This window comes from Leuciscus leuciscus, assembly GCF_965113295.1.
Source record: "Leuciscus leuciscus genome assembly, chromosome: 19".
NCBI classification, from domain to species: Eukaryota; Metazoa; Chordata; class Actinopteri; order Cypriniformes; family Leuciscidae; genus Leuciscus; species Leuciscus leuciscus.
In genome coordinates this window covers 11418913-11438133 of record NC_138743.1, presented here as the reverse complement: position 1 = coordinate 11438133, position 19221 = coordinate 11418913, and the positions used below count along the sequence as shown (strand labels likewise).

Sequence of the window (19221 nt, the reverse complement as noted above, 5' to 3'; positions counted from 1 at the left end):
TTTCGAAGTCAATAGAGATTTATATGCTTTACCTGTGTATTTTAAGTGAAATGATGCAGTTAAGAGATTAGAATCTACTATTCCAGGAAGCCATTCAGCCATTTACAATGTTTTTTTGGTTTTTTTTAATCTAATATATCTTTTCCCCCTCAGAATTCCGCATGTGTATGCGGCAGGTATCTAAACAATTGGAAGGGGGGAAAAAATTGCAAAAACAGCTCAGAATTCCAAGGAAATTTTCGAGATATAAATTCGCAATTCTGAAAAATTTGTGAGAAGAAAAAGTCTCAATTACCTTTTTTTATAGCTTCCATGCTTGTGAAATATATTTATTTGCAACATTTAAAATGCCAATACTTCATTAACAATGCATTTTTTACCAGTGCCTGAATTGTTTTTGTAGGCATCTTAGAAGTGTAAAATTGACCTTTATTTTTGTTTCCTGTCTTTGACATCAAAGCTCAAGACAATCGCTAGTAAAACATTGCTTCAGCCCATCAGCGTTGTCATGATATCCTTCTCCAGAATGATTAGTTACATGGCATTTTTGTTCAAAACGGCTAGGCAGCAGAACCGAGCACTCATGAGCAAAGATTTAAAGTCCCCCTGTGGTGAAAATCAAGCTTTTAATGTTGTTTATATGTATGTGTGGTGTTTTTAATATGCTTTAAGACAAACCATGTGCAAATTCATAAGTCAATGTTGAGTATGTTCTCTTTAAAACTTCAGTGAACCAAAGACAGTCTCAAAAACGCAGTTTGAAATCGCTGGTCTTTCTGGAGGCGGGGCTAATTTGCATATTCATAGGACTGCGTATACTAAATGAGGCAAGGGTGTAGAGTTACATTCAAGCTATTTTAAGGCATGAATAATTTTTTTTAAAGAAAGAAAAACGTTTAAATATGCCATTTTGGTGATCAAAAATGATTTTTAAGGGATACAATGATTGACTAATTATTAACTTTAAACTTAAATCTTTTTTTTTTTAAGATTTAAAATTGAGGTCAGGTCCTCCAGAAGCCAAGCAACTGCATTTCAGATGAATGAGAATTCTAGTTTTCTCCAGACCTATACTTGGTTTCCTCTACTCATGTGACCTTTAACCCCCATGGTTGCAAGGTTTGTTATGGTAGCTGTCATAGCTGAGTCTTTGCACCAGTGAGAGCTGTTATCAAAAATGGCAGTTCCACAAACATGGCGAGTTCCAGAGGCAAACACATTTTTGAGGATATCATTCTGGAGTCTTCATTTCTCCAACAACTAAAATCACTTGTTCTTTTGTGGGCCCTGACAGAATTCATAAACTCATGTCCAGAGTGGGCAGAGGAATCATTTTGGTGTCAGGTAGATTGACATCTTCAGAAACTGAAGCCTTTGTGTGTGTTTTTTCCCAGTGCCTTCTCAGCTGCAAAGAGATGATAAACAGATTTGACAGTGTGCACATCATGTGGCATGCTGTGATAGTGTTTTTCATTATTTTATTATATTTGCCAGTAGCTGAGGGGAATTCTGTACCCCCTTGAAGCCTTATGGGAAAAACTTTATTTTTTACTGTTTTTTATGTCCATAAACCCCTTGAGTGAGAATTAAATGAAAGGCTGACGTCCATTCAAATGGGTGATAAAAAAGTTTCCCCAGAGTGCGCACTTGCAGAGAAATACAATTTAAACCACTGCACTGTGGAAATAGTGTTTCTGTTCATTGACTGGGTTTAATTTGCGACTATTACCATCTAACTGTACAGTCTTAAGAAAAAATTGTTCTAAACAGTACTAGATTAGGGTTCTTTGGCTTGTAACAATTACAGAATCCTTTTTGGTGATAAATAGAACGGTTTCATTAAGAACCATGCTTTGAAAGTGCTAAATAGAACCTTAAAGCCCCCCTGTAGTCAATAGTTATATCCCTTAAAACTCACCTTTGATCTCCAAAATGTTTTAAAATGTAAAATTATAAAAAAGAATAATTTATCATGCTTTAAAAAAGCTTGAATGTAACTACACCATTGCCTCATTTAGTATACATGGTTCTATGAATATAAATATAGACCCGCCTCCACTCACTCACACCAGCTCAGAGATCCACTCGTTGACGATCACACATTGACGTGATTGGTTACAAGTTTGTGACGTCAGAAACACCAGTGATTTCAAACCGCAGTTTTTAAACTGTCTTTGGTTCACTGCAGTTTTAAGGAGAAAATACTCAACAATGGACTTATGACTTATAAATATGCACATGGAATAAAATGTATAGCTGATGATGAACATGACGATTAATAGCTAGCAGGCTGATTTTCTCCACAGGGGGACTTTAATGGTGTTATAAAGAACCTATTTATTAATAGCTGATTTTCATTAATATTGTTATGTTTTACATTAATGATTAATATTATGCTTATCATATCTTGTAGGGTTTTATGTTACAGCAAGTTGTGTCAATTAAAGGGATACTTTACCGTTTTTTCATATTAAACTATGTTATTCCCTTAACTAAGACGAGTTGATACATACCTCTATCGTCTCAGTGCGTGCACTAAATCCCTCTGTCTTGCGGCGAAACTTTGTTAGCCCAGTTCATTTAATATGGGCCAAGCAGAGAAGCTACCAAACACCTCCACGTTTTCCCTATTTAAATACAGTTACTCGCGAAGTGTAACTCGACCTAGAACGGTGACACAAAACAAAACGTTGCGCTTTTCTAAGCGTGTAAAATGGATAACTATTTTGTATGGCGGAATACCATAGCAAGTGCTTGTAAGCACTTCGACTTGGCGCAGTAATATCTTCACTCGTGAAAAATCCTCTCACCGGCCCCCGCTCCCTCTAGTGAAGATATTACTGCGCCAAGTCGAAGTGCTTACAAGCACTTGCTATGGTATTCCGCCATACAAAATAGTTATCCATTTTACACGCTTAGAAAAGCGCAACGTTTTGTTTTGTGTCACCGTCCTAGGTCGAGTTACACTTCGCGAGTAACTGTATTTAAATAGGGAAAACGTGGAGGTGTTTGGTAGCTTCTCTGCTTGGCCCATATTAAATGAACTGGGCTAACAAAGTTTCGCCGCAAGACAGAGGGATTTAGTGCACGCACTGAGACGAGAGAGGTATGTATCAACTCGTCTTAGTTAAGGGAATAACATAGTTTAATATGAAAAAACGGTAAAGTATCCCTTTAAGTACATTTATTTTTATTGACATGGGAAATTGTGGCAAGAATGACTTTGCTAAATACTATTAGCTAAATACATTATTAATTGGCAAATGACATTTAACATAAATAAAAACAAAGTGTGTGGTGTTACATTATCTGTCGGGTTATACATAGGCCTACAGTAAATGAGTTTAGAGTTGCAGTCGTCTCTTCCATTGTTAAAGTACAGCAATTAAAGGAGAACTCCGGTGAATTTTTAAGTTAATCTTGATCGTTTTACCTTTGTGAGTACTGTCTATAGAAAAAAAAAACGAACCGGATTGGTGCTTGCAACGCGGAGCTGTTACAGTTAATGCCCAGAGCTCCCATTCAGCTAAAACGGCATTATGGGGGCATAAACCTAAAGAGTGTCTTTGTGCCTCTTAACAGACACAAAATGCAATTAAAATGTCTGTCCAACATGAACAGGGCCCTTACATGACAACAAGATGCGTTTAGCAACTTAGCCATTGTTTAAACTCACCTAAATAGTGTTTTAGACAGCTAGCTGTAGTCTCGCGCTGAAGTCCCGTGGGAACTCAGTTGTAGCCGGAACACGACGCTCCTCCCACCTGCACTATGTGCGCGATTTTTTCCCCCAAAACACTTCAGCGGAAATCCCGCCCTGCAGCTGATTTAATTGGTTTAGGTTACAGTGACGATTGACATGACCAATGAAAACCTTAGAATCAGCTGCAGGGCGGGATTTCCGCTGAAGTGGTTTGGGGGAAAAAAAATCACGCGCACTTTTTCCGGCTACAACTGAGTTCCCACGGGACTTCAGCGCGAGACTACAGCTAGCCGTCTAAAACATTATTTAGGTGAGTTTAAACAATGGCTAAGTTGCTAAACGCATCTTGTTGTCATGTAAGGGCCCTGTTCATGTTGGACAGACATTTTAATTGCATTTTGTGTCAGTTAAGAGGCACAAAGACACTCTTTAGGTTAATGCCCCCATAACTGCCGTTTTAGCTGAATGGGAGCTCTGGGTATTAACTGTAACAGCTCCGCGTTGCAAGCACCGATCCGGTTCGTTTTTTTTTTCTATAGACAGTACTCACAAAGGTAAAACGATCAAGATTAACTTAAAAATTCACCGGAGTTCTCCTTTAAGTTTATGAAGGCTAAATGTAATGTGAATGGACAGCATGTGAGCCCTTCACAATGTTAAAAGGAAAGTCATAGGTTAGCTTAAAATGTTTTTGAGGCTGGGTATGTTTATGCATAAACCCAAGTAATAATCAAAAGTTGCTTCGAGGAGAGGAGGAGAGAAGTATCTTCAACTGAACAGAGCTGGTGACACTTACCTACATACTCTGTTCAAACACAGAGAAAAATTACAATTTTGAAAGTAAACATTTATAGACATTTTAAGAAAGATGAATTCTGTTTTAGTGTGTTAGTTGGATAGTTGAGCTTCAAAAAATCAGTGATGAGTTAGCTTTAAAAGAGTGAAAAAGCTTTTTGTGCGACAGTTATAGATTCAAAAAACAAATAGGCGGGAATACTGAACCCCCAACCGGTAACACTTTATAATAGGTATACAGTAATAAAGTACTTGCAAATCAGGGTGCTTGTCAAAATATTATTGTGAAATAAAAACTACACTGAGAATGCCAGCTGGATTGTGTTTACCATGATTCATGTACTGAACCTGAAGGAATGAATAAAGTTTACAAAGTGAAATCATCTTACCTTAAAATGCTAATGGGGTGTCTAACAATGCATCTATTTTAAGACTATTGTTTAGGTCTAGGGGAGAGCGGGGCACAACCTAACGCTTTTTGACTTTCTCAGTTTGTGTAAATCTACTTATGGTTCAGAGTATTTATTTTTTCCCACATTAATTTCCCACATGTCTAGTACAATTATGTGGTTTTGTTTTATTAATACAGTATATACTTTTTTCTTGATATACCCCGAAAGAATGGAAGTGAAATGTGACAACATGCCCCATAGGTGGGGCACATTGTAACATAACATATGACAGCTTAAAATGTTATCTGATCTAATAAAAATTATATACAAAACAAACTAAAATATTTTCTAAATAAAATACAATTAAAAAACTTTTTCATATAAAATAATGGCAATTTTTTATAATTAAATATAAACAAATTTTTGAGTTTTGACTACTAACACACACTGTAAAAAATTTAACGTAAAATCAACAGTAACTTACTGGCAACAAATATCCAGCAAGCTTCAGTATTTTATTCCACGGTAAAATTACTGTAAATCTGACAACAGTACTTCACAGCATACCGTATAATAACTTACAGCATTTTTATACTGTAAAATTAATTACAGTGCTTGTTTTTGCACTGTATTTTAAAATACTGTAAAGTTACTATGCAGTATAATTGATTATGGTATTTTTATATACACAACATATAACCAACTACAATCTGTTACACACTTAAAAAAAGAATGAAAGCTAAAGTTGTGTATGCAAAAAATATTTCACACAGTTACATTACTGATTTTTAGATGTTACGTCAATTATGACAACACACAGAAGTCAGTTTAAAATTCTTTATTAAAATTTAATTCATTAAACTAGAAACACTTCAGACTTGGCAGGGCCAAGCAAAGAGCAAAACTCATCCTCAGCACGCTGCAATCTCGAACAACTGTACACGCTGAAAGAAATGAACAACATATTCAACACTGCACAGACGTACACAGAGAGATTACTTTTATGAATTTTAGTGCATTATTCAATAACTGAAAATGACTTACCTCTGTTTTTAATGAAGGAGTAAAACTCATCCTCAGCACACTGCAATCTCGAACAACTGTACATGCTGAAAGAAATGAAAAACATATTCAACACTGCAGACGTACACAGAGAGATTACTTATGAATTTTAGTGCATTATTCAATAACTGAAAATGACTTACCTCTGTTTTTAATGAAGGAGCAAAACTCATCCTCAGCACACTGCAATCTCGAACAACTGTACATGCTGAAAGAAATGAAAAACATATTCAACACTGCATAGACGTACACAGAGAGATTACTTATGAATTCTAGTGCCTTATTCAATAACTGAAAATGACTTACCTCTGTTTTTAATGGAGCAAAACTCATCCTCAGCACACTGCAATCTCGAACAACTGTACATGCTGAAAGAAATGAAAAACATATTCAACACTGCATAGACGTACACAGAGAGATTAATTATGAATTTTAGTGCCTTATTCAATAACTGAAAATGACTTACCTCTGTTTTTAATGGAGCAAAACTCATCCTCAGCACACTGCAATCTCGAACAACTGTACACGCTGAAAGAAATGAAAAACATATTCAACACTGCAGACGTACACAGAGAGATTACTTATGAATTTTAGTGCATTATTCAATAACTGAAAATGACTTACCTCTGTTTTTAATGAAGGAGCAAAACTCATCCTCAGCACACTGCAATCTCGAACAACTGTACATGCTGAAAGAAATGAAAAACATATTCAACACTGCATAGACGTACACAGAGAGATTACTTATTTGAATTTTAGTGCCTTATTCAATAACTGAAATGCCGAGACGCGAGAATTCATTGGGCGGGACTTTCTCTGCCTGTGTATTCACTTTAAATGTGCATCGTACTGACGTTATAAAATGTATAATATGACTAATAACACTGTGGTTGTCCATTCAATTAGTGTAGAACATAACTTACCGGTAGGGTTATGTTATAACGTTATAACGTTATATGTTAACATATTGTTGTATGAGGCCTCGATCGCGACAGGCAACACACACACGGTGTAACGTTAACGTTAAGTTACACACAAGTGTTCAGAAACAAGAACATTTCGATTACTTTGTTCTAAACTTGAAAATAATAACTGACATTAACATCAAACCTTGTGATAACTAGTATTTGGCTAACGTTAACTGGCTAGAATGTTCGCGTTAAAAAGCTAACGTTACCTTAACTTTACCTTTCAAACTCACCACGATTAGGATACTTAACAGTTAATGGTAAAACGAATATCTTCACATTTGTAGTGGTGGAACATTTAGAAATACAAATTTTTAAGATTTTGAATACAATTTTACATCTTACCTGGCTAGTTCTTGCTGGTTCTGCGTGCTCCGTCCTCGAAGTCAGTCAGGATGAAATGGAAAATTCGAGTTTGACGGCTGACGGTTAGATGATTGGTTGCCAGGTGTATATCCCGTGCGATTCGCTCTTTATGTAATTAAGTGTGTAAATCTAAAGCAAAATAATAATAATAATAATAATAATAAATCATGGAAATCGATTTCTATCTATTTTATATTGCCTATATTATTGATCACTGGATGGGACTACATCTCCCATTCAAACATTTTAGGCTATACACTGTAAAAAAAATTGCTGCGATTATTTATCACAACTTAAAATCCAACATTGTTTCAACTTTAAAAAGTATGTGTTCATGCTTGACTTAAAATATTAAGTTTAGTTAACTTGGCTATTTAAGTTATCTCAACAAATTTTAAGTTGTTATAACTAATCGCAGCCACATTTTTTTACAGTGTAATAACCTTTGAGATTAGTTGGATTTGTGACCAAATCTGGCAACCATAAAGAAAAAAAAGAAGAAAAAACACTCAAGCAAACTTAAACTTTTTTTTAACTATATTCTAAATGCCTTAATATATGGGTTACCTTATGAAACGATGCATTATAAAATTCCTAAGCTGAAATAACCTCAATAAACCAAAAAATTTCCTCTGTCGGGCTTGTCTGTTGGAATATACTGTCATCAATTTAACAGGAGTATAAGAATTACTGTAATTATTTTCTTCCCCCCACCAAAGAAAAGCATAAATTGACAGCAACTTTCCTGTAAATAGTTATACGGTGACAAAGCTGGAAATACAGCAAAAATAATGTAAAAGCTATAAAATTGACAGCAACTTACTGTAAACTGTTTCTACAGTAAACTTTCACTGAAAATACAGCAATAATACTGTGAAAACAACAGAAATAATTTACAGTGCATGAAAACAGCTATACAACATAGTTCAAAACAAATAAATAATTAGTCATTTCTGAACATTGACTCACAGTCTTTATTCACCTTTTTCTCACGTTTTCCCAATAAAATTTATAAAAGTATAGAATATAATAGCATATTTCTAATAGGGGCACATTGTAACGCAGTGTTACAACATGCCCCCGCCTGCACAACTGGGATTTAAACCCTGCTAGTGTCTTCTGCTAGTTAGCGAAGCATTAAATAACTATCTCAACTGTTAAATAACATCTTGGAGATTAAAATAATATCAGATTTGTCTTATTTTAAATAAACACAAAAAATAGAGATGAAAAATTAACTTAAGTAAGAAATTTACTTTTGCTATGGTTTAATAAATGTCTATGGATATCTTCCAAAAAAATTATAATTTCGGCGGAATTTTTTTTTCTATATAGTGTTGATATGGCAACTAGTAAATACACAAAGTTTCGTCATCCAAACATGTGCGGAAGTATTTAAAACAAGCGTGTTACAACTAGCCCCGCGTTAGGTTGAGCCCCGCGCTCCCCTACTTCATTTTGCAATGCTGTAAAAAAGCAACAACAGGCAGATTTTACTTGATCTTACCCTTAAAAATGACTTTAAATCTGTGGTGCTGCTGTAACCTAATGCAGTTGATGCAGTCATATTAATATTTACAGTGTAAATTCAGCTTTCATTTATATTCAAAAGCTCTTGTATGCAAATTGATGTTCTTTCAGATGTTGGATGTTCAACCCTACAATTATCTTTCCATGCAAATCTTTCCAGTGTTAAAATGCAATTCATCTAAATCTTCTGCCAACACCTTTGCAATTCCATCTCTAAAAAACAGCATTAATGGATACTGAAAACCGAATGATTTAGAATGAATGATTAATGACATTCAGCTCATGAGATGATGATGATAAATGTAAAATAAGCAGAGACATGTCCAATTTTTACAGTGCTTTTCTTGATAAGGAGAAGTAGAATTTAGTCTCAGCCATGCACCTAATACAGAATTTCAATCGATTCTTCTGAATTTGATGAATAAATCATCCGTGACACAGGTCGAAGAGAGTGTCTCTGTTCATCATTAAGTGTCTCATTTAAAGTGTAAATCCCGTGAGAACCCCATTTTATTTCAATGCAGTGTTGCATCGCTGTGGGTTTTTAATTTGTGTCTGCAGTTCAGAGATAAAAAAAGGCAAGTGGGAGATGCAAGAGTTCCAGCGTATCCTTAGGAGACGGCATCACTTAATATTTGTCTAATGGCAATTATGTAAATTAATTTTTCATTTTTTAGTTTGTGCAGCGTAATCTCTAGGTGAGAGAATCGAGACCGCCAAGGACTGCTGAGCCCTGGGTGGTGCCAAACTTTACATTTGTGTGAAATTAAAAATTGATCCCAAATTATTCAGCATTCTGTCCCATCTGAATTTGAGGTCACTTTTCTTCAGTTTATCTGCATTGGATAATAATCTTGGACAATCTTTCTTAAAGTTTTTGTTGTCTGTATCTATATTTGTGTATACTTTGTGTATGGCAATGATTTGTGCAACATCCCTGTGTCTAAACAGCTAGGTAACATCTGGTAACATACACTCTTGAAGTCAAGAGCTGACTTCTGAAACTCAAATCGTGTCACAGGATGATATGTTTCAACTCAGCATTATGTTTCATTACAGGAAGGCATATTGCGATCTTTTAGGAGCCTGCACTGTGTACATCCTGTGATGAGAATGATCTTTAAGGTCTTCGTGTATGAAATGATCAGCTTTCGGTGGAGATATTGCTTCCTGGCCTGGGAACGACACCTTAATGGTCTTGAGGGATGAAGTTGGATTCATGTCATTTCATGAGTGCATATGGCAAACACGGTATTTGCTGATGAACAGATGTCTCGAGACCGAGAAGTAAATTGAAAAAAGGGATTGAATATTTAGTAGTAGATGAAGCTCACATGTGCATGGAACTGAATAAGGCAGCATTATCGCCAATTCACGATGTCGCTATTATTCTGAAGGTCTCAATGTTCAAAGAACTTGTCACTCAAAAGTGACAGGATATGGGATCCAAAATTATTTCAAATTTAGTTTCATGAATTTGAATGTTCTTTATAAAAAAAAGTAAAAAAAAATAATATTTGTCAATATAAATACAAAAAAAAAATACTCACAATATTATTGTGAAATTAGTCGATTATTGTAAATTACTTTTAACAGTTATCACAAACAGCAAGAAGTCAAAGAGCTCAACCAGCCCTAAATGAGCCAATATAAATTGCACATATACAGTTTATACATTTAGTGGCATTTAAATAAAAGTTATTGTGTTAAATATAAAATATTTACAGCCTTTAATTTTCCAATAAACCATCAACCATGGTATTTATTACAGTACAAACATCATATTTTCTTACTTTAGCCTAGAGTTTAAAAAGTATTGCATTTGCAATGTCCTTGCTGTAAGAAAACACCTTTTCCAGATTTCTTGACAGCAGTTGTTCTGTCCATGTACACACTGCAACTAAATCTGGTTGTCAGTTCACCTTTTAGTGCTTAATCCTGCTTTGTACACACACAGTTCTGCAATTTACAGGAATGACAACCGCATTTACAAAAATTATACGCAGTGTATGAAAAACTAGCAACTAGTTGTTAATGACATACAGTATTTTAATGTGCATCAGTAATGTTTCTCTCTTCTTTATGTGCGGTGCAAGAAATCAAGCAGTAACTACGAGCCTTGACGTACGTTCGTGTTGCCAGATCTTGAGAGAAAAACAGTGAACAAGAACACCTATGGACTTATTTCAATGAGGGTAATCCAACCATTATATGAGGCCGGTAGATTATTCCATTTATTTAAACTGCTTTTAGTCTTCTGTAATAGAGCAGAATAATGTACTCAATGGAAGGTTTTATGAAAACACCCATATATTTAAAACCATTAGGTCTACATTACATGCTGTCAACGAGACTCTGGATCATTTGATCACAGTAAGAGAAAATGTTTGCAAAATGCAAGCACAATAGAGCAGAATATTCCAGAGATGCTGAAATGTCAGACTGCCTGACACTTGATAGAGGACTAACAGCTCTCCACTACATAAGGCTGTGAAAGCAATAATATCTTGCTGATTCTTTATAAAAGAAATCATTATGTCAATGGGAAGTCTCCATTGGGGGCAGTCGTGGCCTAATGATTAGAGAGTCAGACTGGTAACCAAGGTTGCGGGTTCGATTCTCCATTTGATTCTCCAACCTCCAATTGCTCCCTGGGCACCACAACAAAAATGGCTGCCCTGCTCTGGGTGTGTGTGTCCACAGTTTGCAGTGTGTGTGTGTATGTGTGTTCACTACTCACTGCTCTTATGTGTGCAATAACTTGGATGGATTAAATGCCAAGGACAAATTTCAAGTATGGGTTACCATACTTGGCCACTGCAAGTTACATTCACTTGGAATGCAATGAATCTAAATGGCTTTGAGTCACTGAATGACATATGAAGTAATAATTCCAATCATCCATCTACTTTGCTGCTGCACGTTTCATAGTACCTGGTGGTGCAGATACACGTTGTTGATTAATGTAAGGATTCAGCCATTTACACCAAATATATAGATGAAAATTGCTGATCAGTGATGGGTCCAAGAGATCATCAGCTGTGACCCATGATTAGTGCTCGGGAACATTAGTCTACAATACAGGATGTGCAGTCAGACTAGGATTGTATGCAAGACCAATGAAGATGTAGAAGTAGCTGATTTGATGAGAGCTTAAGAATGAGATCTTGGCATCTATCAAGGTAAAACTTGGTCGATTTTAAATGTTGCAAGCAATATTGTGCCCTGGAGAATTAATTAAGGTCGCTAAATGAACTGGAATGCTAAAATATTTACAGTAGAGTAGAACTGGTGCAATAAAGCATGACGATGGCAGAATAGTGTTGTTGAAAGGTTTATAGTGGATGTCTCTCATTTAATTCAAAGTGTTACTTGTCATTTCTTTGTAAATATATGTGAAATTTACTAGCAATTTCTGAGTGAAAATTGTTTCTACACCAATTTCTATTTTCAGTGTATATATAGTCGGCGGTTAAATAACTGAATGAACAGGTGACACAATTGTTTGGTGCAATAAATTCTAATCAAAACAACAACCCTCCATTCCAGTTAATAAGAACTGGGAGTTCAGGCTCCAGGAAAACAAAGATCCTTAAATGCAATCCATATAACTGTTGCAGTATAGGCTATATTCCAAGTATTCTAAGACTATACAACAGTTTTGTATGTGATTCTTTTTTAGTGCAGACAAATAAAATAATTAATAATTTATGTATGCCCACAAAAAAGAAATTCAACAGAGCAGGAATTCATTACAGAGAGATTTACAGAGCTAAGGAAATAGTGCAGAAAAGCATGGAAACAAATGAACTAATGAAGTAAATAAGGAGCAGGCATTATGAGATGAAGCCTATAGTAGTGCAGAAACAGAGACCTCTGTTGGTGTATTACTGTATGGATCTTTTAATGTTTTAATGAATACTGTCTGATGCAAACTGACATTTTTACATTTAATTGGTGTCTTGATTTTAGTAAGGAAAAAAGTATAAATGAATTAATACAAAAAGCTAAGTATGCCTTACTTTAGAAACTCACCCCATGTATCACTTTATAATTCTGGCCTGGTATTTATTACATTTGCATTGCTTTTAATCATTACTCACTGATTTAGCTCAAGCTGTTACACTTTTAGCTTCATCTCTATTTGAGATTTTTCTTTTTCTTTTTTTGGCTTCCGCTCCTTGAATTCCTGATTAATGTGAATAGTGTCAACATAAAATTAAGAACAAAATGTAAGTGCCAGGGGGAAATGAAAATAAATTAAAAGATATATTATTCCATGTGAATAGGAAAATATGAAGAAACAAATCTAAATAATAATAATCATGAACACTACAAATAATAATTGGCAAACAGATCTATATCTGTATAGAGAGTGTGTATTTATATACACAATGTATTTATATATACACACACAGATAAAAAAATACACTATATTTGTGTGTTTAATATGTGTATATTTGCATCCTCTACAACTAACATTATAGCATCTTCTGTAAATTCATTTATTCAGAGGGATTAACTTAGATGGACCAGCTGTTGTAGAACCACTTACAATCACTCCAATTCATTATAAGAGGTTTACAGACAGTTGTTGTCATGCTTGAAATAAGTATATTGCCAAACAATTCATTTCAAGAATTGCACTATGTCTGGCATGGATTTTTTTTTTTTACCCTCTGCCTTGCTTCAGTAAGACTTTGATAACAGAATGGATGTGTAGGGAACTGTGAATAAACCTTTTCTCACTTGGTTAACCATGAATACGAGCACATCTCAGCATTTGTGGAATAATGGCTTGGTTTAAGCACTTACATTTACATTTATTTCCTTTCCCGACCCTTTTTTAATTGAACACTGTTTTGTGAGCAAAATTGAGAATTTAGTTGAAGTGCTGACATAGACATATGCAGTACAGGCCAAAAGTTTGGAAACATTACTATTTTTAATGTTTTTGAAAGAAGTTTCTTCTGCTCATCATGCCTGCATTTATTTGATCAAAAATACAAAAAAAATAATAATATTGTGATATATTATTACAATTTAAAATAATTGGTTTTCAATTTATTATACTTTAAATTATCATTTATTTCTGTGATGCAAAGCTGAATTTTCAGGATCAACATTTTTTTAAGCGATTCGTTTCTATAAAATACACCTAGAAGTGAACACTAGCACCCTACACACACCTGGTTTCCATGTTTTATGGGGACTTTCCATAGACATTGACATTTATACTGTACAAACTGCATATTCTATTCGCTTACACTAACCCTACTCATCACAGAAAACCTTCTGCATTTTTACATTTTCAGAAAAAAATCACTTAGTATGATTTATAAGCTGTTTTTCTTATGGGGACCAAAAATATCCATTTAGTGCACTCACTTGTACACTCATTTGATTTCCAGTGGGTTTGGTATTTATTTTTAGTATGGATCTTATGCTTCACCTTACTTAAAACATACACAGTGACATTTAGAGACACTATCTGTACAGTAATTGAGATGTTTAAATTAAATGAGAAAGTCTGTGATGACTTGTAATGTGGGTTTGCAATCTAATAAATTCCTATATGAATGATGGATTCTGTCACTCAGTTTGCTCAACTCCAAATAAATACAATTACCTTGCTTTTAGGAATCTAAAATCTCTGTCATTGTGTATTACCTCATCGGTTCAAATTTTGGCATGAAGATGGGGCGGTCAGTGTCAGGGCTGTTGGCAGCTCAGCCAGTTTAGTCACTTTCTTTCACACAGGACAAGACGTCTGCTGCTGGAGACAGTGCTCACCTTACTGGAATGCCTATGAATGACTCAATAGTGGCAGGTGTTGTTGGCGATTATTCCACCCTGCATGTGCACTGCTTTCTGTGTGCATCATTGCCCGCGGCGATGTCGACAGGTGCATAAAGGGTTTGCCCTCACAACCCTCAGACCATCCACATTTCTCATTATAAAGTCAGTTGTTGCACAATAATTGCCATTGTGACAAATCATTTTTAATCTTTCATCATTTGTGAATATTTTTGGCCAATTTTACATCAATTTCAATATTCAATTTCAATAAGGAATCCATAGGGATAAAAAAAACTAAAAAAAAACACTGTTGGAATGATCTGTATGTATTCAGTAGCTTAAAAATAAAATGATGCTGTGATGAATTATTAATATCATGGAAAACATTTTGAAGCATGTTCCTGCTGTTAAACACCATCCATTTTACCCCATGTACAATTTATTAGGCAAAAACATTTGCTTTCCTTGTTTCCCTGCTAAAGTGCTCATATGATTTTGGGTCATTGGGCATAAAATGCATCAACAAATCCCCCTCTGTGCATTTGTTTTGTAATGTGTGTGCAATTTCATAAAACAGACAGTTAACTAGGTAAGGGATTTACACCATAATAAAAGTATTAGGTGTTTAAAATCTGCCGCTTAGCCGCTTATATTAATGTCTAATGCATTGTTAAATCCATGCACGTCGCTAGTGAAGTGTCATTCATGAATGTTTTGCTTTGCTTTAAAAAAAATTAAACAAATAAAGCACCTAATTATCAGAGGAACAGAGCTATCCATTTATCATGTCCATTTATAGGACCTGCATGTTTTCTGTGCTCAAAATGGACATGAAATGTTTTGTACTGTGTACTGAAAACAACTGTAATGAGTGTATTAGCGGTAATGCCCTCCAGCCCTCTGCCCTTCTCAGTGCTGCTAATTGAATAGTAAAAGTCCCTTAAACTGAGTGGTGCATGTGCTTATAAAATAATAATAATTTAAATTAAAAAAACTGTAATAACTAGTAAGCCACCCTATGATTTAAGGAAGAGAAACGTCTGTGGAAACAGCAGTGGTAACCTTACATTAAATCATTCATACACAAATTGATTTAAAGATTGCTTTGCACAGAAAGAGTTCTTTTCTCATGGATGTCAGTTTTGAGATTGACAGTCTTTGAACTCTAGCAGTGTTTTGTTGTGTATTATTTTATTGTATTCATTGCTGTAAGGTGATATGAGAGTGGACTGCATGGACATGCATGCATCAGGAGAAGATAAGGTTACGAGTGAAAACGGTCTTTGGCTTGTCAATCAGAGCAAACATGTATTATCATGACATTAGGAGTGACGTGAACCCTCCTGACCTCATCTCTGTGCCTCTCTGTTGTAGCTTTGTGGGACTGCTGAGGATGAGGCCGAGGCCATCATGTCTCTGGACACAAATGGACGTTTTGCAAGGTAGTAAGTTTGTGAATTTGGCTGTACGCTAATATTTCTTTCTATTAGTCTCTATAGAGACCTTACATGAAAAGGTTTATCCCTCAGCCAGACAGAATATATTGCTTTATATATTGCATATATATATATATATATATATATATATATATATATATATATATATATATATATATATATATATATATATATATATATATATGTATGTATATGAATTCCACTTCTAAATCTAACATAGCAAATGCATGACATCTTGAAAGTGCACCACACAGTAGTCCTCTTCATATTAATGGAAGCACTTCATGTAAATGGCGTCTAACTTTTGAAGTAATCACAATTATAATTGTTGAGGGTGAGTTACAGATTGAGAACTGCACTTTGATATGTGCATTGAAATATGTTATTAATGTCCTCTCATTTTAAAGCTGTAACAGTCTTGTGAATTATCAGCAGACTTGACATAAAGGGGGGAATAAACTGTCTTAAAATTAAACTGAATCATAACCTCCGCGACTGAGTCTTAAAAAACAATAACCACTGAACAACAGCTGTGAATCATTCATAAAACGGAACTTTATTTTTGGGCTGCCATTTCATCAGCTCTTGTATCCAAGGCCAAAACCACAATAGTGTACAACCGAGCAAAGAGCATATGGACTTCTAGGCAATAAAAGGTTATGTGGTGTGATGAGACAGACTATTCCCTCTCACCAATCTAAAGCCTATTGATTTTTAGGAGCGTTTTGAAACTTTTTGATACCAAAGTGTTTCCCCCCCAGTTTTTTTATCCCTCAAAGAGCTTAAATCTATATTTCTTGAAGTCATGTAAAATCACACTACACACAGTTCAAAAAGTTTATGTTAGCATTCCAAGAAAGTCTGAAATATTCCAAGAATGATCCAAAATGATGTAGTAACAAAAACAAGAATTATTGTACATGTATCACTATATATGGTGTTCTGTTGAAAAAATACAAAGAAATAGTTTTTTTCAATGACTTTTTCTGGATCGATTAATTAAAAAATTCTGATTCAGTCAAGAACAATGATTTGAGTCATTGAATCATTCACTCAGCTGATTTGTTAAAAAAAGATGTGACCGAAAGTGTTTTTGACTTGAAGCAGCGCTGCGCAAACAGATCGATGTATGACATCATTGTACCACAAGAGCGATTAGAGAGCAGACGGCTCCATATGCTTTCGAATCGCTCTCGCGCTACATTGATGTCATACACCGATCATTCTGTGCAGCGCCACTTCAAGTCCAACACACCTTGAGTAATTGAATTGTTCACTCAAGTAATTCATTCAAAAGCACTGATTCATTCAACAACAAAATAACTGACTTCACTGAATAGTTTGTTAAAGTGAGTTAAAGTGATTCATTCAGGAACACACAGATGTGTGTTGCTTACAGAGGCGTGGCGTAGTTGGACTCTTTTCGTTGGAGCAAAAGTTGGAGTAACATGCAAATTGTGTCTAAAATGTAAGATGCATTATATTCTTTTTTATTAAACTGTTGTATCAATATCATACTCAAAGTCGCAATACTGTTCAGTGCGGCTCTCTCTTGCTTGTGTGTTATGTGTTAATAGGCTATATGTTCTATGCGTTTGTCTTTTGACATCATTACTTAATACTTACTCAATACATTTTTTACCAAACAAGTAAATCCATCAAATGAAAATAACAGCAGTTACCCAGTTACATGTCAGTGCTGAATGAATGACACATCAAGCAATAACAAACAAAACCAAGACACTGCATAGATGCCTCGTAAAGTGAATTCTTCTTATGTTTGTTTTATTTTTCTCTAAGAAGCTTTGAGACTTTAGACTTGACAGTGCTGCTGGCATTGGCCCACCTTCACTCAAAAGGTCAGATATCTTACAACCATGCATCCAAACAGTCAACTCTCATCTTGGTTTTTGCCATTTACTTGAGTTTGCTCTTTGGGTATAGATATATTATAGGTTTCAGTCTGATTACAATTATCAGAAGTGCTGTGTAGAATACTAAAGGAAAAGAAGTGTCAAATAAGCTCAATATTTTTGAGTTGTCACAGCTTGAGTTATCCACATTGCAAATGTCACTATCTAAAATATTTAGATGACTAAATTTAATACACAATGTTGCTAGAGTACATGGAAAGCCTTTCGAACTCCTGGTGTAAATAGAGACTGACATGCCTTTTCACTGGGGTAAACAACTGCAATCAAGAAAAGAAAAAAAGCTCTCAGAAAGCTCTCAGATTTCGTTAAAAAGATCTTCATTTGTGTTGCGAAGATGAACGAATGTCTTACGGGTTTAGAACGACATGAGGTTTAATGACAGAAATTCATTTTTGGGTGAACTATAACCTGTTAACCTTTTGAAACCTTGCACTAAAAAAACATTTTTAATCAGATTTTTTGTCTTGCTTTCCAGAAAACAAATAAGCATCCTTAACCTAAAAAAAAAAGCTTATTTTCTAATATTGCAAGCAAATTATAATCTTATTATATACAGTATATACATACACATTTCCACTTGTGGACAATAAAGGAACTAAACTAAGCTATATATATATGTAGCTCATGTATATATATATATATATATATATATATATATATATATATATATTAGTATATATATATAGTTCTTTTATTGTCCACAAGTGAAAATTTGTCTTTGGCTTCACAGTACAGCAGCACAAGGACACCAACACAACATAACAATATACATAAGAGATATAAAACAATATGTGTACATATACAATGTATGCATACATATCCACCCCTACTTATATTCATTTCTTCTCAACATATAAAATTCGAATGGCAGTTGGCACAAATGACATCTGGTACACATTTTTACTCGCTTGAGGTTGTCTAAAACGTCTCCTTGATGGTAACAAATTCAGAATGTAAGGGATGAGAAGAATCCTCTAAAATAACCAATGCTTTTTGTCTAACTTTCGATAAAAAGTTGTCTTTGTGTCTACAATTGCACTAGCTACATTGAACACCCTAGACAATTTCTGCTTTGCTTTAACAGTCATAACTCTGTACCACATACCGTAATTTAACTGCCATTAGAATTATTATATACAGTGTAGCATAGATAGATAGATAGATAGATAGATAGATAGATAGATAGATAGATAGATAGATAGATAGATAGATAGA

General features: G+C 34.7%; 1 long non-coding RNA gene across 1 annotated transcript; it reads right to left on the bottom strand.

The window, feature by feature from the left end:
• Window positions 1-5352: 5352 nt before the first annotated feature.
• LOC309481547 lies at window positions 5353-7418 on the bottom strand. Its single transcript, XR_014200048.1, has 5 exons — window positions 7266-7418; window positions 6577-6641; window positions 6419-6480; window positions 5935-5999; window positions 5353-5834 (listed from the first exon to the last, which is right to left on the bottom strand). It is a non-coding gene; the product is annotated as an uncharacterized lncRNA (long non-coding RNA).
• Between the last annotated feature and the right edge of the window lie 11803 nt (window positions 7419-19221).